This window comes from Hevea brasiliensis, chromosome 11 (assembly GCF_030052815.1).
Source record: "Hevea brasiliensis isolate MT/VB/25A 57/8 chromosome 11, ASM3005281v1, whole genome shotgun sequence".
In the NCBI taxonomy this organism is placed as follows: Eukaryota; Viridiplantae; Streptophyta; class Magnoliopsida; order Malpighiales; family Euphorbiaceae; genus Hevea; species Hevea brasiliensis.
Genome location: NC_079503.1, coordinates 19,095,825 through 19,111,410, shown reverse-complemented (window position 1 = coordinate 19,111,410; position 15,586 = coordinate 19,095,825).

Sequence of the window (15,586 nt, the reverse complement as noted above, 5' to 3'; positions counted from 1 at the left end):
TTCTCTAAATCATTTTATGAACCTCATAGACCATGGTTAACACCTAGCATAGCATGCCATGGCCACCCAATTAGTAATAAGATTTACCTTAAATGAACCTATAATCATATGTTACCATGCACTAGAATCTCTCTGTTACAAAATCCCAACTCAGTCATGGTTTATGTCAAACTCCATTTGCTATGAATATTATGTTCTCTTTTAATTCCAGTTCTTGATTAAAAGATTTTTCTCATCGTAAACTCTTTCGAATAAATCTATCTGTCTGCCAGAACTTGAAACATCAAGAATAATTAAATGAACATAGGATTTTATCTCTATTTACTTAGAGGAACAGATTCCATCTTGATCAACACCTACCTCCATATATAACTAGCAGGAGCCAACACATGCCCATATACCCATACATAGTACAAGTATGAAAGCAGTATCAAACTCAAACTACCTATATACAAGATAACCGTGCTATCTCAGGTCTAAAGATTATATGCACTAATATGATTTATGACAAAACATTGACAAGAGTAAACTCCATGTGCGTGTCATCAGTGTCACCTACTTATCATTTATAAGTGCCTATCATGTTTGTTATATGGCATGAGACTCACCATTCCATCTTATTTATATCTCATATAAATAACTTGGGAACAAACATGAATACAATCTTTCTGGATAAGTCATGTCCTTATTATGAAGTATCCTCGATTGTGAACCTGTTTATGATACTTTGTGCTAGAAATATTGTCACTCATATTCTTAACAACTTAAGAATAATATTTCTAACAAAATATCAATGGACCTTTTCTATTACACATAAATATATTATGTAAACGGAAAAGTGAAAATGTCTTTTATTAATAAAATATATACAAGATACATACTAAATGATATGCTCTAGGGCATACTACTAACAAAAGATCCTCTGAAATTTCCATGTCTGGTTCACTTATAACCTTGTTCGGATCTGATACATACATTCGTAACATAGAAACATGAAACACCAAATGAATCCTCTCAATTTTTAGCAGCAAGGCTAGCTTATAAGATACACTTTTTACCGTTTACAGCACTTTATATGGTCTAATATATCTTGGAGCTAGTTTTCCTCTCCTCCCAAATTGAACAACACCCTTTAATGAAGATACCTTTAGAAGCACCATATCCCCCTCTTAAAAAACCACTTCTCTTCTATAGAGATCTGCATAGCTCTTCTATCTACTGTCTGCCATCTTTAACCTTGCTCTAATTAAGGGCATAGCTTGATTGGTGATCTCCACTAATTCTATTCCTGTTAAAGCTCTTTCACCTACTTCTTCCCAACACACAGGAGACCTGCACTTCCAATCTCTTTCTTCATGGAAGTCGACCAATATGCCTTCTTTAAATCTTGATAGATTTTAGTGGCTTTAGGATGTATGCTATACCTAGCATTATGAGCTTCTCTCATGATGTCTCCTTAAGCCTGATATCTTCTGGTACATATAACCTACTACTGTATCTTAACACTCTTTCCCCATCAAATTGAAACTTAAGGATCTCACCTTTCTGTATTGCTTTAACTATCTTTACTAACTCAGGGTCTTTGTGCTGCCTCTCTGCGACTTATCTTAAGTATAGTAGTGTCACATTCATCTAAGCTATCTAGGAACCCTTAACTTATAACTCCAACTTTAACCATTCTCTAATCATCTGGTGTAATTCTTTTAAGATAAGCCACCTTTCTATGGATATATGAACTAAACTGCCAAATAATTTATGGCTGAGGGCATCTACAACAACATTTGCCTTCCCCAGATGATACAATCATAATCACTAAGCAGTTCTACCCATCTCCTTTGTTTAAGATTCAACTCTTTTTAGTTAAAGATGATTTGGAGACTCTTATGGTCTATGAAAATTTCACATTTAGCCCCATATAAATAGTTTCTCCACATCTTTAGGGAAAAAACTATGACCACCATTTCTAAGCCATAAGTGGGATAATTAGCTTCATGCTTCTTCAACTGCCTTAAAGTATAAGCTATTAATTTGCCATTCTACATAATAACACATCCCACTCCCACTCTGGAGGCATCACAGTAAATGGTGAAATCTTTATTGCTTGAAGGCAAAGCTAGCACTGGTGCTGAAATCAAACATTCCTTAAGCTTCTGAAAGCTCTTCTCACATTGATCAATCCATTCAAACTTCTTATTCTTTTGAGTTAACCTAGTCATTGGAGTAGCTATTTTGGAGAAATTAGGCACAAATCTCCTATAATAGCTTGCTAGACTTAGGAAACTCTTGATCTCAATCACTATAATTGGCCTTGGCCAATCTGCCACCACTTCAACCTTCTTTGGGTCCACTTTAATTCCATTCTCTGGTACTAAATGTCCTGGGAAGGATATGCTCTTCAGCTAAAACTTACACTTAGAAAACTTCACATATAATAATGCTCCGTCAATGTCTGAAAAACCATTCTTAGATACTATGCATGTTCTTTAGGACTTCTGGAATACACTAGTATGTCATCAATAAAGAAAATCACAAAGTGATCCAGATAAGGTCTAAATACCCTATTCATGAGATCTATAAATGTTGTAGGGGAATTAGTTAACTTGAACGGCATCACATGAAACTTATAATGCTCATATCTAGTTTGAAAAGCCATCATCGAAATATCCATTTCCTTGATCCTCAACTAGTGATATTCGAAATGTAAGTCTATTTTAGAGAAATAACTAGCTCTTGCTAGCTGATCAAATAGGTCATCAATATGGGGTAAAGGGTACTTACTCTTCATGGTCACTCTATTCAACTGTCTATAGTCTATGCACAGCCTTAGGGATCCATCTTTCTTCTTTATAAATAGAATAAGAGCACCTTAAGGAGAGGTATTCGGTCTGATGAACCCCTTATCTAATAACTCTTATAGCTACTCCTTTAATTCCTTCAGCTCCACAGGAGCCATTTTGTAAAGAGGGATAGACATGGGTCTAGTGCCAAACACTGGGTCAATTTCAAAATCTATCTCTTTCTCAGGTGGCAACCTAGGTAGCTCCTCTAGAAAAATATCTGAAAACTATTTCACCACAAAAGCTGATCTTGGTCCACTTTTGTTTTCTACAACTTCCTTAACTGTGCTATAAACCCTCTACACCCCTTTTGGAGCATCTTTTTGGCTTGCATGGCTGAGATCATACCCTTTTATAGGTGCTACTTGATCTTCTTAGAGCACTACAACTGACCCATTCTATCCTCTAAACTCTACTATCTTACTTCTATAGTCCAGGGTAGCATAGTTGGCTGAGAACCAATCCATTCCTAGAATGACATCAAAATTTATCAATTCAAGAACTACTAGGTTAGCTAGAAAATACCTATCCTCAAACATCACTGGACAAGCATAACAGATCATCCCTATTACCAAGAGGTTATACTTGGGTCCACTAATAAGCAATAAACATTCTAAGCTTGAGACTACCAATCCTAATGTTAGGACTATATCAGGGTTAACAAAAGAGTGTGATACACTAGGATCAATCAAAGCATGCACATTGAAACTTCATATGCAAAGATTACCTGACACCACATTGTTAGAGGTATTGGCTTCCTATTGTCTCATGGTGAAGATTCGAGCTAGTGCTATTGAACCCCTCCATTGTGAACCTATTATGGAGGATGAAAAGCCTCATCCTCTACCTTGTCCCTTTTCTGATAAAGGACCCACAGAAGTCAATCTAGCTATCGATTGGGGCATACTACTTGACTTTGCTTATTAAGAAGCCACCCTTTCCATATTGAGACACTCCCTCGATATGTGTCCCTCTTGACCATATCTATAACACTTAGAGATTCTAAACCTACATGGTCTTCGATGAGGTTTCCCATATCTTACACAACCAGAAGTATCCAAACTTGAGCTAGATCTGCTTCCCATCCTGAGGCCTGACTTGATTCTATTCCAGAACTTATTCTTTTTTTTTGTTTTTTGCCAAACATCCCTCCCTTTTTCTTCTTAGCCCTAAATATAGAAATAACCTTTGTCATGTGGTTGAACCTCCTAGCATTTATAGCCTTTGGAATGGTAGACTGCTCAACCTTGGTACCTTTCAGATCTAGACCCCCTTCAATAATAGCCCTAGCTTCCATCTTCCTTGTTACATCTATTATTAAATGGAAGTTGTGGGTTTCAATAGCCAAAATCAAGGAAGAGTATCTAGAGTGCAGCCTTTGGGTGTACCTCTTAGCCTTCTTTTAATCAATATCATACTTTTGCCCCACATACTATAGAAGATCCACAAACTTTTCTATATACTCATCTACACTCATGCTAGGTGTCTGTCTGAATTGCTCAAACTCCACCACTTTCAAATCCCTAGAGCTTTCTAGGAAGGCCCAATTGATAAATTCCACCACAAGCTAAGACCAGATCATGTTATTGACTTTATCAGTAATATAAGCCTTGTACCACTCTTTTGCCTTCTTATATTTCAATGTAAAATCGGCCATCTGAATGGCCTTACTGTCATTGGCACCTAACTCATTTGCTATCATTTTGATTTCCTTAACATACTTGAAAGGATCATCTCACTTCTTGTATTTAGGTGCATCTAGATTCAAGTAATCCTTCATCTTTGCCTTACCTCTATTACTTGTCCTAATATCTCATGTCAAAACTGTTAGGGCTACTGGAGGTGGTTGTAGTGCTTGTTCTCTTGCAACTCTCTTCATGGGGTTTTAAGTTCTCATGGTGGCTGAAGAGATATGGGGGTATTATTGGGGCGGATAGATGAGATACGGGCTAAATTGTAGGACATAAGGTGGGTAGGACATGAAAAAGGGAAATTGGGGTTAGCCTGTAAACCTAGGATTTCCAAAACTTCCCTACTATGGATAGCCATATCCAAACCCATAATTCGGCCCTTGTTGAGGTAAGGAGACAAATTTTGAATCATCTCCTATCTCATCAAAGCTATCTTCTCCCACTCTTCCCATGCCCGAAGACTTAGGATTCTCATGCTATTATGAAAGACCGTGAGAACCCTTTCATGCTTCTACTGATATTCTAGGTGCATTGGAGGTTTCCCTGCTAACCTTAAAAGACCTCCTAGGGTCTCTTGAAGATTGTCCCCTTCCACTTCTACTTTCTCTCTCCCTAGCAATAGGGTTAGCAGGTAATGCTCTAATACCCTCATTCTCAGGTGAGGCACCTGTCAATCTAGCAGACCGTCTTGAACCTCACATTTTCTGAAAGCAAATAAGAAGTATTGAGGACACATAAAGTTCATGTAGAGTCACATAAACATATAACACATCATCAAACATAACACGAAATGTAGTATACATATAACATAAAGCATGTAACAAACAGGGACTCAACCCTATTGGACATGTATTTCCTCAACCATGCTGGGTGAGCATACTTCCTTTTCATGCCTATCCTATCCCTTTATTAGCATCTAGGTCCACTCATCTAACCTAGAGCTCTGATACCAACTCTGTAATGATCCACCCTAAGGGCCGTAATCAATACTAGGGATCAGATCAGCTTAAAGCTGCTGGAACTCGTAGCAAGCCTAAAAACCTATTAAATATGAGCATATCCCTGTATCTCATAATCCAAGCATATTCCAAACAATTACTTCACAAATTAACATAGAATTGGCTCAAAATTTAAACCTTTACATACATAGAATCACTAAAGTGTAATTACTTTATACGTACATACATACTCACATGAGGAATTAGCTTAGATTTTAAACATATATAATTACGTCACTTATACTTAAGATAAAACATCTTTCAAAATCTTGAATACCAGTACAGTAACTATTCCTTTATATATTACATGTCCACTAAACATATAACATGCATATAAACACTCCACAACTACTCCTGCTACTCAAACTCTAAAGGACTCTTTTACTCCTGCACTCTTGCACTTGGGGTTAAGGAAAAGGGGTGAGCTTACACAAGTTTAGTGAGTAAACTAACCAACATCAATTAATTATAACATTCATTTCATACATATGTAATGCATCATCCAAATGAGTTTTCACATTATAAACATTTCACATAAGATGGACTTATCACCAGTGATTCCCCAAATCTAATATGCCCAGCTCATACAAAGGCTTCTTAAGACTTTTGCTTATTATATTCGATGCGCCTAGCTCATACAGAGGCTCCTTAGGACTTTCACTTAAAAGTAGTGTGCTAGGCGCTTATGAGGCCTCACCTGGTCTTACCATCACGGATCATGCATGATTAAATCATAAACATAATATATATACAACATAGGGAGAACCAGTCGGTCATTAAAATTTTATCATGCATCAATAAAAATTATGCAAATATGCAATTTATTCATGCTTTAGATACATACCTTAATAAACAATGAAATGATGTATGTCGATGATCATTAATTACATTTAAAGAATTAACATTTATTAAGGTTAGAGTTACTCACCTCTTGTAGCCTATCAACCAACTAACATAAACAGTAGCTAGCCTCAGATCCTTAGCTTTTCGATTCTCTAAAGTTTGATCCTATAAACATCGGAACCTAATGAATTATTTGAAACTCTAAAACTCTACACTCATATCAAACATCTTATTCTTCGCCCTTAGAAACTATAAATCATGTTTTGGAAACTTGGAATCAAAGGAGAAATAAAGTTGGCAAAACAAAGTTTGGCTAGTGGAGCTTTGGACTTTAACTGCCAAACCCTTAGACATCAAGTGCCCATTTCGGGCAGTAGCCACTGCGGCTACCGAAGGCTTGGACTTTCGGATGCAAAACCTAGAATTTCTCTAGATTTTTTTAAAAAATCTACATGCTTCGGCTACTAAATTAATCATTTTTAGTAGTTGAACCTGAGAATTTCTAGAATTCCCAAGTAAAAAACTAGCAAAACTTCTCTCCTAAAGTCTCCAAAACATACCAAAAAGCTCCAAAACACAATCCTAACATATAAGCACATTCCTAAGTTCGTAAACAACTTGAATTCATGCTCAAAGCTTACATGCAACCATTAGAGCTAGGATTCAAGGTTCAAACAATCTTCCATTATCACATAATTGGGAAATCCTTGGGTATAACTAAGGAAACTAACTAATCTAGGTCAATAAACACTTTAGACTTGACAGAAAGCAAGAACAACACCTTATCTCACATCAAATACCAAAACACAACAAAGAAAATCATAATTCATCCAAAACTTCAACATGCGGCTCTTTTCCCCAAAATCAAAAACTTAAAACCATGTAAAAATCACATGCAAGTCAACCCTACTCTCCTAGTCATAATTTCATACCAAAACATGCAAGAAATTCAATTGGAAAGAGGAAGAAAATCACCTTTCTCCTGTGGAACTAGGTAGCGAGATTAGAGGAAATCTTCAAGATCCTTTGAATTCTTGAACTCTCTAACCAAACCAAGGCTTCTAACTTCTTAAAAGATCAAAGTAAAAGAATTGAAGGGGAAAATTCCTTTTGTATGCAAAGAAAGTTGAGAGAAAGGAGAAACTTACTTTTCTTTTTAAATTTGATTGAAATGGGCTATTTATACCTCTGTTGTCGAAAGGACTTTTAACTATCGAAAGCTTAGCTTTTGGCTGCCAAAGTCCTTTCTATCGAAATGAGCATTTGAATAGTAAAAAGAACTTCGGCTGTCGAAAGTCTGTCCTTCAACCTAAAACACACTTAAAAACTTTTCTTTGGTCCAAAACCATTTTAAACATTTTCATTCTTAAACACATTTTTAAACACATCACACGTACATTTATTTATACATATACATACACTTTCCACCACCATTCTCGTACCTAGGGAACCTTGAATTCCGCTAGAATATTCCATCGATGATGGAAACATCGATATCAAAAAAAGGTGAATGTTATAGTTACTGTCTTGAGATGAACTTACACCTCATGTGTAAATCATGATTTCATTACATTAGCCAACATAGTCATGTAACTACCATGGAGATGTAAACCATAAATGGTTAAATTTTGCTTAAGGACAAAATGGAATATTATATGTTAATATATAAACACGCCAAGTTGGAAGGCTGTTCATATATTAATTAGACTATGCACTACCATTCCCTATAAATTTAACATAGAGAGTATGATATGTTCATCATTCTACCATATAGTATATGTTAGCGTAGATGTATAATTTTCATTTAATCTTACCTCTGCCACCTATAATATACTTTAAGATATACCAGCGATGACAAATCTAAGGATTTATTATATTAACAATCCATGTATTACCAATATGGTTAATAATCTTATAGTATCACATTTCAGACAAACATATTACAACTAAACTTTACCTTTACTTTAATAAGGATACCCCATTAGTTGATAATGCAGTGCGTAAATCCATACCAAACTCGAAGACTTTTATTTTCCTATTTTCACAAGAACTTCTAATTTTAAATGGATTCTTTATTTTCTTAAATAAGTTTTATTTATATTTCATAGTTTATTTAGGACTCTAAAATATTACTTCTATTTAATTTAGGTCTTTAAATATATTTTCTATTTAGATTAGGACTTTTTAATTCATTCCTACCTAGAGTATAATTTAGAACTCTATAAATACCCATTGTATTTTCATTATGTCCATTTTTTTCATATTTATTCAATGAAGTTTTCTTCTTCATAAAACTATGTTTGCTTTATTTTATCCTTAGATTTTAGGTTAAATCTTGTTTATTCTAAGTTATTGGATTAGATTTTGTTTATTTTTAAGAGTTTGATCATGTGTCAATCCTTATTTGTTTTACACACTACATCAGGTGGTATCAGAGTTGTAACATCCCTTTTTGCATAGTCTGGTAAATTATACTGTTCCAGTGACCGGTGTCGGTCTGGACAATTAAGAGAATTAGAACCACACTTAAGATAACTAGATAAGCTATAAACATAAATAATTAGTAATTGCCAATTATTTAAGTATAAATAAGAAAAACAGAACATAAGAAGTTAAACAAGCCGAGAGTCATAGCGATGGGTGACCTTCTCGAGAATGACTGTGAAGTCGATTTAAACTCAAATTTCGAATCGTAAAATGTAACGCCGCGGTCCTTAGGACTATTGTGAACACAATGGAAAAGAGAAAATCACAAAAAAGAATTGTTAAGCCGGTCAAATAATTAGGTCAGGGATCCAGAGGAAATTTTGAATTATTTGCAAACTGGATTGAACCGGCGAGGGGCAATTTGGTCAATTGATCCCGAGAGCTGACTTTTGACCTAACTGTCAAATAAAATTGGAGAAAAGAAAATTTCGAAGTCGGGAATTAAATTAAAGAATTAATAGAAAAATAAATAAATAAATAAATAAAGAAAATGAAAAAGTGAAGGGAGATGACATCATGCATGACATCATGCATGATGCCATAAATATTATAATTAATAAATTTAATTAAATTGATTTATGGTCTTCCTAAGACATAAAAAAAAAATAAAAAAAAATAAAAGTCTTCTTCTTCTTTCCCTAAGTTGCCGCCTCACTCTCACTCTCCCTCTCTCTCACCAAAACCTCCATTAAAGCTCATTTTGAGCTTGATCAAACCCACAATTCCACCATAGAAAGTTAAACCTCCAACATTAAACCTTGATAGAGGACTTGACAGAAAAAGAAAGAAGAAAAGAAGAAGGAAATTGGAGAATTCAAATCCAAGTGGAGGTGAGAACTCTAATTTGAAAATTTTTGATTATTAGTTGTGTTTGTAGCTTAAAGTAACTTATAAGTTAAAGAAATGAAATGAAATCAATTGTTGAAGGACCAAACTGAAAATTTAGCTAGCTAGGGTTACTATGCATATGTTTTTGTTTTGATTGAATTTAATATGTTAGGCAAGCTTGTATGAATGTGGTAGTGAGATTGAGATGCTTAGATTTTGTTAAATGCAACAATTTAATGAGTTAGGGTTTTGGACACCTAGGGTTTGGGAGACAAAATGTGGAGAAATGGTGAAATGATGTGGTTGACCTAGTTTGAGGTGAGAAATGGTTATTTTTAACCAAATGAAGTGAGTTGGAGGTGTTGGAGTTGAGGTTAAATTCGGATTCCATGTGGTCATGCTGGAGGCAGTAGGACCAAGGTCCCTTTTAGGGACCAAAACTGAAAATTTACAAGTCCAATTGGTATAAGAAAAATTGGGAATGAAAATAGACACAAAATGACACAATTTTCATTTAGGAAGCATGCCCAAAAAGTGACCAAAACCTAGTGAACAAATTGACCAAATCCAGAAATTCTCAGTCTGACCTGTACAAATTGACCAAATGAACAGTGTTTGTTCATTTGGCCATAACTTGAGCTAGGCATGTCTAAATGACCTGAAATTTTACCAGTGGACATTTGAGATATAGACCTAAAACTTTCATGAAGAACACAAACTCAAATTATGCCATTAACCTAGTTATTTGGCCACCCAAAGTTGGTGGCCTAAAACTGCTAGAACCAAAAATTGCCCAGAAATCTGGGTTAAGTCTAATCCGGCAGCTATGGTTCAAATGGCTATAACTTAAGCTAAAAAACTCCAATTGGAGTGATTCAAAAATGAGAATAAACTTAAGACAATAGGGAACATTTTCTATGAAGAAAGTTTTGCCAGATTCTAACAGTAAAATGACCAATGGAATAGTACAACTTAAGACACCAAAACTGAAAATTTGCAAATTTGTCTAAAAGACTTAGAATTTGAGTAAACAACCAAAACTAACAAATTTAGTGACCAAAATGTAGTATGTGGGTGAAGTTGGAATTCCCATACTTATTAAGCCTTAAAAAGTCAACAAATTGACTTGAATAGTGTAGTGAATAGTAACCTCGAAACACAAAATTTAAAGAACGTCGAGTTTAGCACATTAGAGCTAGATAAAAGTGAATTAAAATTTATTTTTGGAATTTTGCTAAGTTATGATTCAGTGGAAAAGAACACCGGGAAAGAACCCGAGGAATCGAGTCAAGGCCAAGAGGCGACTCGCTTAAGGTTTGTGCACAACAAAATTAAAATTCTTTGTTTCTTCTTAACAATTCTTGAAATAAATGTTGTGAATAATTTTGATTGTTATGGCTTTGAAAATATTATTTGAAAAATAGTGTGTTGCCTACTTTGTAAATGAAAAGTTTAGAATGAAATATGATTTGTGAATTGTATAAAATATTTGAATAACTTGATTTAAATTGTTTTTAATTCACACTTGGCATGACAATATTAATATGTTCCTCCTCCACTTGCAGGGTGAGTTTGATATTTGATCACTTTCCTCCCTCTCTGGTTTCCCAGTATGAGGGATGAGTTTAGATGGGTACTCATTAGCTAGCTAGCCACATCCGTCATTGATTTCGATTAGTGGGGTGAGTTTGCCTTGTCGTGATGTACACACGACATGTTCAGAAATTTTGTGTCATGGTCTAAGTTGTGTTATTGTTTGGCAACACTATGTTTATTAAATTGTTTGATTAAGTTGTGCTATATTAAGCTTTGAAAATTATGATTTGTTATAAATGTGATTTGAGAAAAAAGTTGTGAAATGCGATTATGAGATTTTTGAATGATGATTTGTTCATAAATGTTTTATATTATGCATTTTATGCTTTATTGTGCACCACTGAGTATTTATATACTCAGCGATAGCTTTAACTTGCTATCGCAGATAGAGAAAAAGACATAGTAGCACAGCGAGCTACTGCAGTTAGAGAGGAGCACAATTGAAGAATTTTTGTGCGGGTATTTGTCTATACCCTGGTAGTTTAGTTTGATGTAAATATGATAGTATGCATATGTATCTCTGTAATTTGAACAGTTGTATAGATAAAATTGTAATAATATTATTTTTGAGATTTTACATCTGCAAATTAACTTATGATTGTAAATTAATGATTTAAAATGCAATGTGCATGAGTTATGAAATGTTTTGAGATATTAATTCCTGATTTGAAATTTGGATTTTGAATTGAAGTGTTGCTATTGCTGTTGATTTGAAGTTTGGGGGTTGCAAATGGAGTTGTGATTGAGAAATATATTGGGAGTGTTTCTATTTTCAGGTTTTGAAGAACTCTTTTCTCAAAATACAGAAGGCACTCTGCCAAAATTTTTGTAAAAATTGCGGAGATTTTAAATATCCAAAAATTTGATTTGTGTTTGGACTCTAAATGAAGGTTTTTAATATTTGAAAAGGAAAAAAAAATTACCCACCAATTCCAAAATGAATGAAAATTGTTTTAAAATCCCTTGTAGTATATTTAATGGGTTACCGGTAGGTGAAGTACGGTAATTCATTAGGTGTACTACGAGAACATATTACATCTTACGAGGAGTAAGGTGTGACAAGAGTAAGGATTTCACTCTCATTAAGATGGCCAATACTAGTGGTAGTGGCAGCAATTATCTTTATAATGATGTTCAAGGGTTGCACGCTATTTGTCGAGCAATCAAAGTGCAGACAAACACTATAAAAGCAATTAAATATGGAAATAAACCAACAATTTCAGGAGATATGCTGCTTATTGGGAGTTCATAATGTTCAGAAGTAAATGATAAATTGAATCATGCCAGAGGAGTTAACCACGATAGAGTAAATTATGATTATGTTCTCTTTAATTCTAAAAGAACACTTGTTACTAATGATGAATGTAGGAGAAGTGGTGTTAAAGAATTGTGTACTTCAATAGAAATAAAGAATGTGAAGGTGGAAGCAAATCTTATTGAGACATCAAAGGGTATTAAAGATTTGAAGCAAGAACAAAGAGATCAACTTACATCAGAAAAATAACTTGAAGTTAAAGATTCTAAACCTGAAGGATTTGAAATTGAAGAATCCAAAACTTTGGTTGTATTGCCTTTTGCTATAGTGAATGATGATGAGTTTGAGCTAGAATTTCTTAAACCATTTATTCTAAAGGAAGAAGTTAAAATTCATAAGGAAGAGCAAGAAGAGTTGGAGATGTCAATGAAACTTAAAGAGTAGCCAACCATGGAGGAATCGATGGAGGTTAAAAATTTATCTAACCCTTTAATTCCTATTGTCTTGGTAGATTTTATTTATCCTGATGTTCCAATGGATGCAAAGGACAATGTGAAGTTCTTCAATTTAATTTTATTAAAGTTAACTTTATTGATATCATTCAAGAAAGAGAAACGATGTGATCTTTCAATGAAGTTTTTAATTCTTCAATACTTTAAAATTTGATGCCGAATTTTGTCGAAAGTATTGGTGAATGATGCAGTGCACAAATCCAAACCAAATGCGAAGACTTTTGTTTTCTTATTTTCACAAGGACTTCTAGTTTTAGATAGATTCTTTAATTTCTTAGATAAGTTTTATTTATATTTTCTAGTTTATTTAGGATTCTAAATATTATTTTTATTTAATTTATGTTTTTAAATAGATTTTCTATTTAGATTAGGACTCTTTAATTCATTTACCTAGATTAGGATTTAGAACACTATAAATACCTATTGTATTTTCGTTATGTACAAGTTTTTAGATTTATTCAATAAAGTTTTCTTCTTTATAAAGCTATGTTTGCTTTATTTTATCCTTAGATTCTAGATTGAATCTTGTTTATTTTAAGATCTTAGATTAGATCTTATTTGTTTACAAGAGTTTAATTATGTGTTGATCCTTTTCCTTGTTACACGCTGCGTCAATTGAGTTGTAAACTAATATTATCAATTATTTTAAATTTTGTTTGCATACCATTTATACTTGGTGATAGGCTATAGACATATAATTTTCAATCATTATAATATTTTGTATATGTGAGAAGGCATTAGGATATGCCCTTTATTAGTTGTTTTACAAATGACTTGCATGGATAAAACAAAAGAGACCATCAAATTTATAAAAAATTAAAAAAAAATCCTTATTAGGTCAAATTAGCATTTAATTAGGAATATAAGATTAACCACTATCTTATTGGTGTCATATAATGCATGATGTACACCAAATATTCATAATTCCTTGCATCACCTTGCATTATATCATAGTCAAATCCCTTTTCCATGACCAATTAATGATCTTTTGTCACTTGTACCCAAGTTTCTTCATTATAATATGATCTCTAATGGATGAGTTTGTTATGGTTGATTAACATAAATGTACCCTTTGCAAACATAAATGCGGCTATCCTTGGTAAATTCACCAAACCAAACTTCAGAAGATATACATTTGCTATCTAGCATTTGAAATGATAATGACAATAATAAGACTTTCATTTGTCTTATTTTGAGCCTTATGCTTATGTATTTACAAGTTTTAGATAGCCTTTCACTAGATATAAGAATGACCATAGAATTGTTCCAAATGATTTATCTATCTATATTATGCATGAATATATGCTATAAGGCTCAACTTTAAACTGCACGGTATGTAAATGGCTACAAAATCGATACAAGTGACAATGGTTGTAACCTCGAATTTTTTGTTTTGCAAACTTATTATTATTATTATTATTATTATTATTATTATTATTATTATTATTATTATTATTAAAAGATGATTAAGTTTGTAAATTAATGAAATGTAATAGTTTCATATAATATTTGAATAAATTTATTTGATATTTAAGAATATAATATTTATATAATATCTCTAGTAAAATTTTTATTTAGAAATGTTTTCATTTGAAATTTTTTTAATTCAAAAAATATATGGGTGGAAAGCATAATTTGTGGACTTAAAAGTAACACTTTTTTAGTTTGGGGTGAAAACTTAATTTTTAAGAGTTTAAGTTCCAAATTGTAAATTGGTTGACACTTTGCTACTTCCCCATCACTCAATTTTAGCACATGGGCTAGATTTCTCTTGTCTCTAATAGAGATTAGAAAAATGTAGGAAGGAAGAATAAAAAGGAGAGAAGAAGCGGGGAAGAGGTAAGAAGAAGAAAGAAAAGAAAAAGAGAGAAAGAAAGAAAAAGAGGAAGAGAAAGAGAGAAAAAGTGTGGGCAGCAGGTTATTTTCTAATTAGTTTAGCTCCTTCTTCCTAAAATACTACAACAGAGTTTAGATATAAACATCTGGAGAGGTGGGGGATTATAATCAGCACCTAGATGATAACTGGGACCAAGTACTTTAGAAGGAATGTGCATGAAGACTCTACCCCTCCCAAAGGTCCACCACCCTTCTGTTACCATAAGCCAAACGACCTAGGTTCAGGATAGTAGGTACAAAAGAAGGAAGGTTGCTTCATCTGGACTTACCTTAGAATAAGGGCTAACCACCTACTTGTGTTTGTTATAACCTATCTTATTATTTCTTTATTAAAGTTCTTGATCATAACATGCAAGTCTAATTTAAATATGCACAATTTGTTCAATTAAATGTTGTGCAACCATTACATGCACATATTGTAGCCCAATACCATGCTTAGCTTTTATGTTTAGTTTGTTACCATGTTTACCTTATTGCCCTATTAAACGCGTTTCCATTTTATTTCATGCCTTGGGTTAATTTTCACATATTGAAGACAATTAAAGATAAGAGCAACCCTTAAGCATGCATCCCATGTTTCTAATATGCATCAATAATTTACATGCTATATAGTGATTGAAAGCAAGTAAATAAACCATACAAA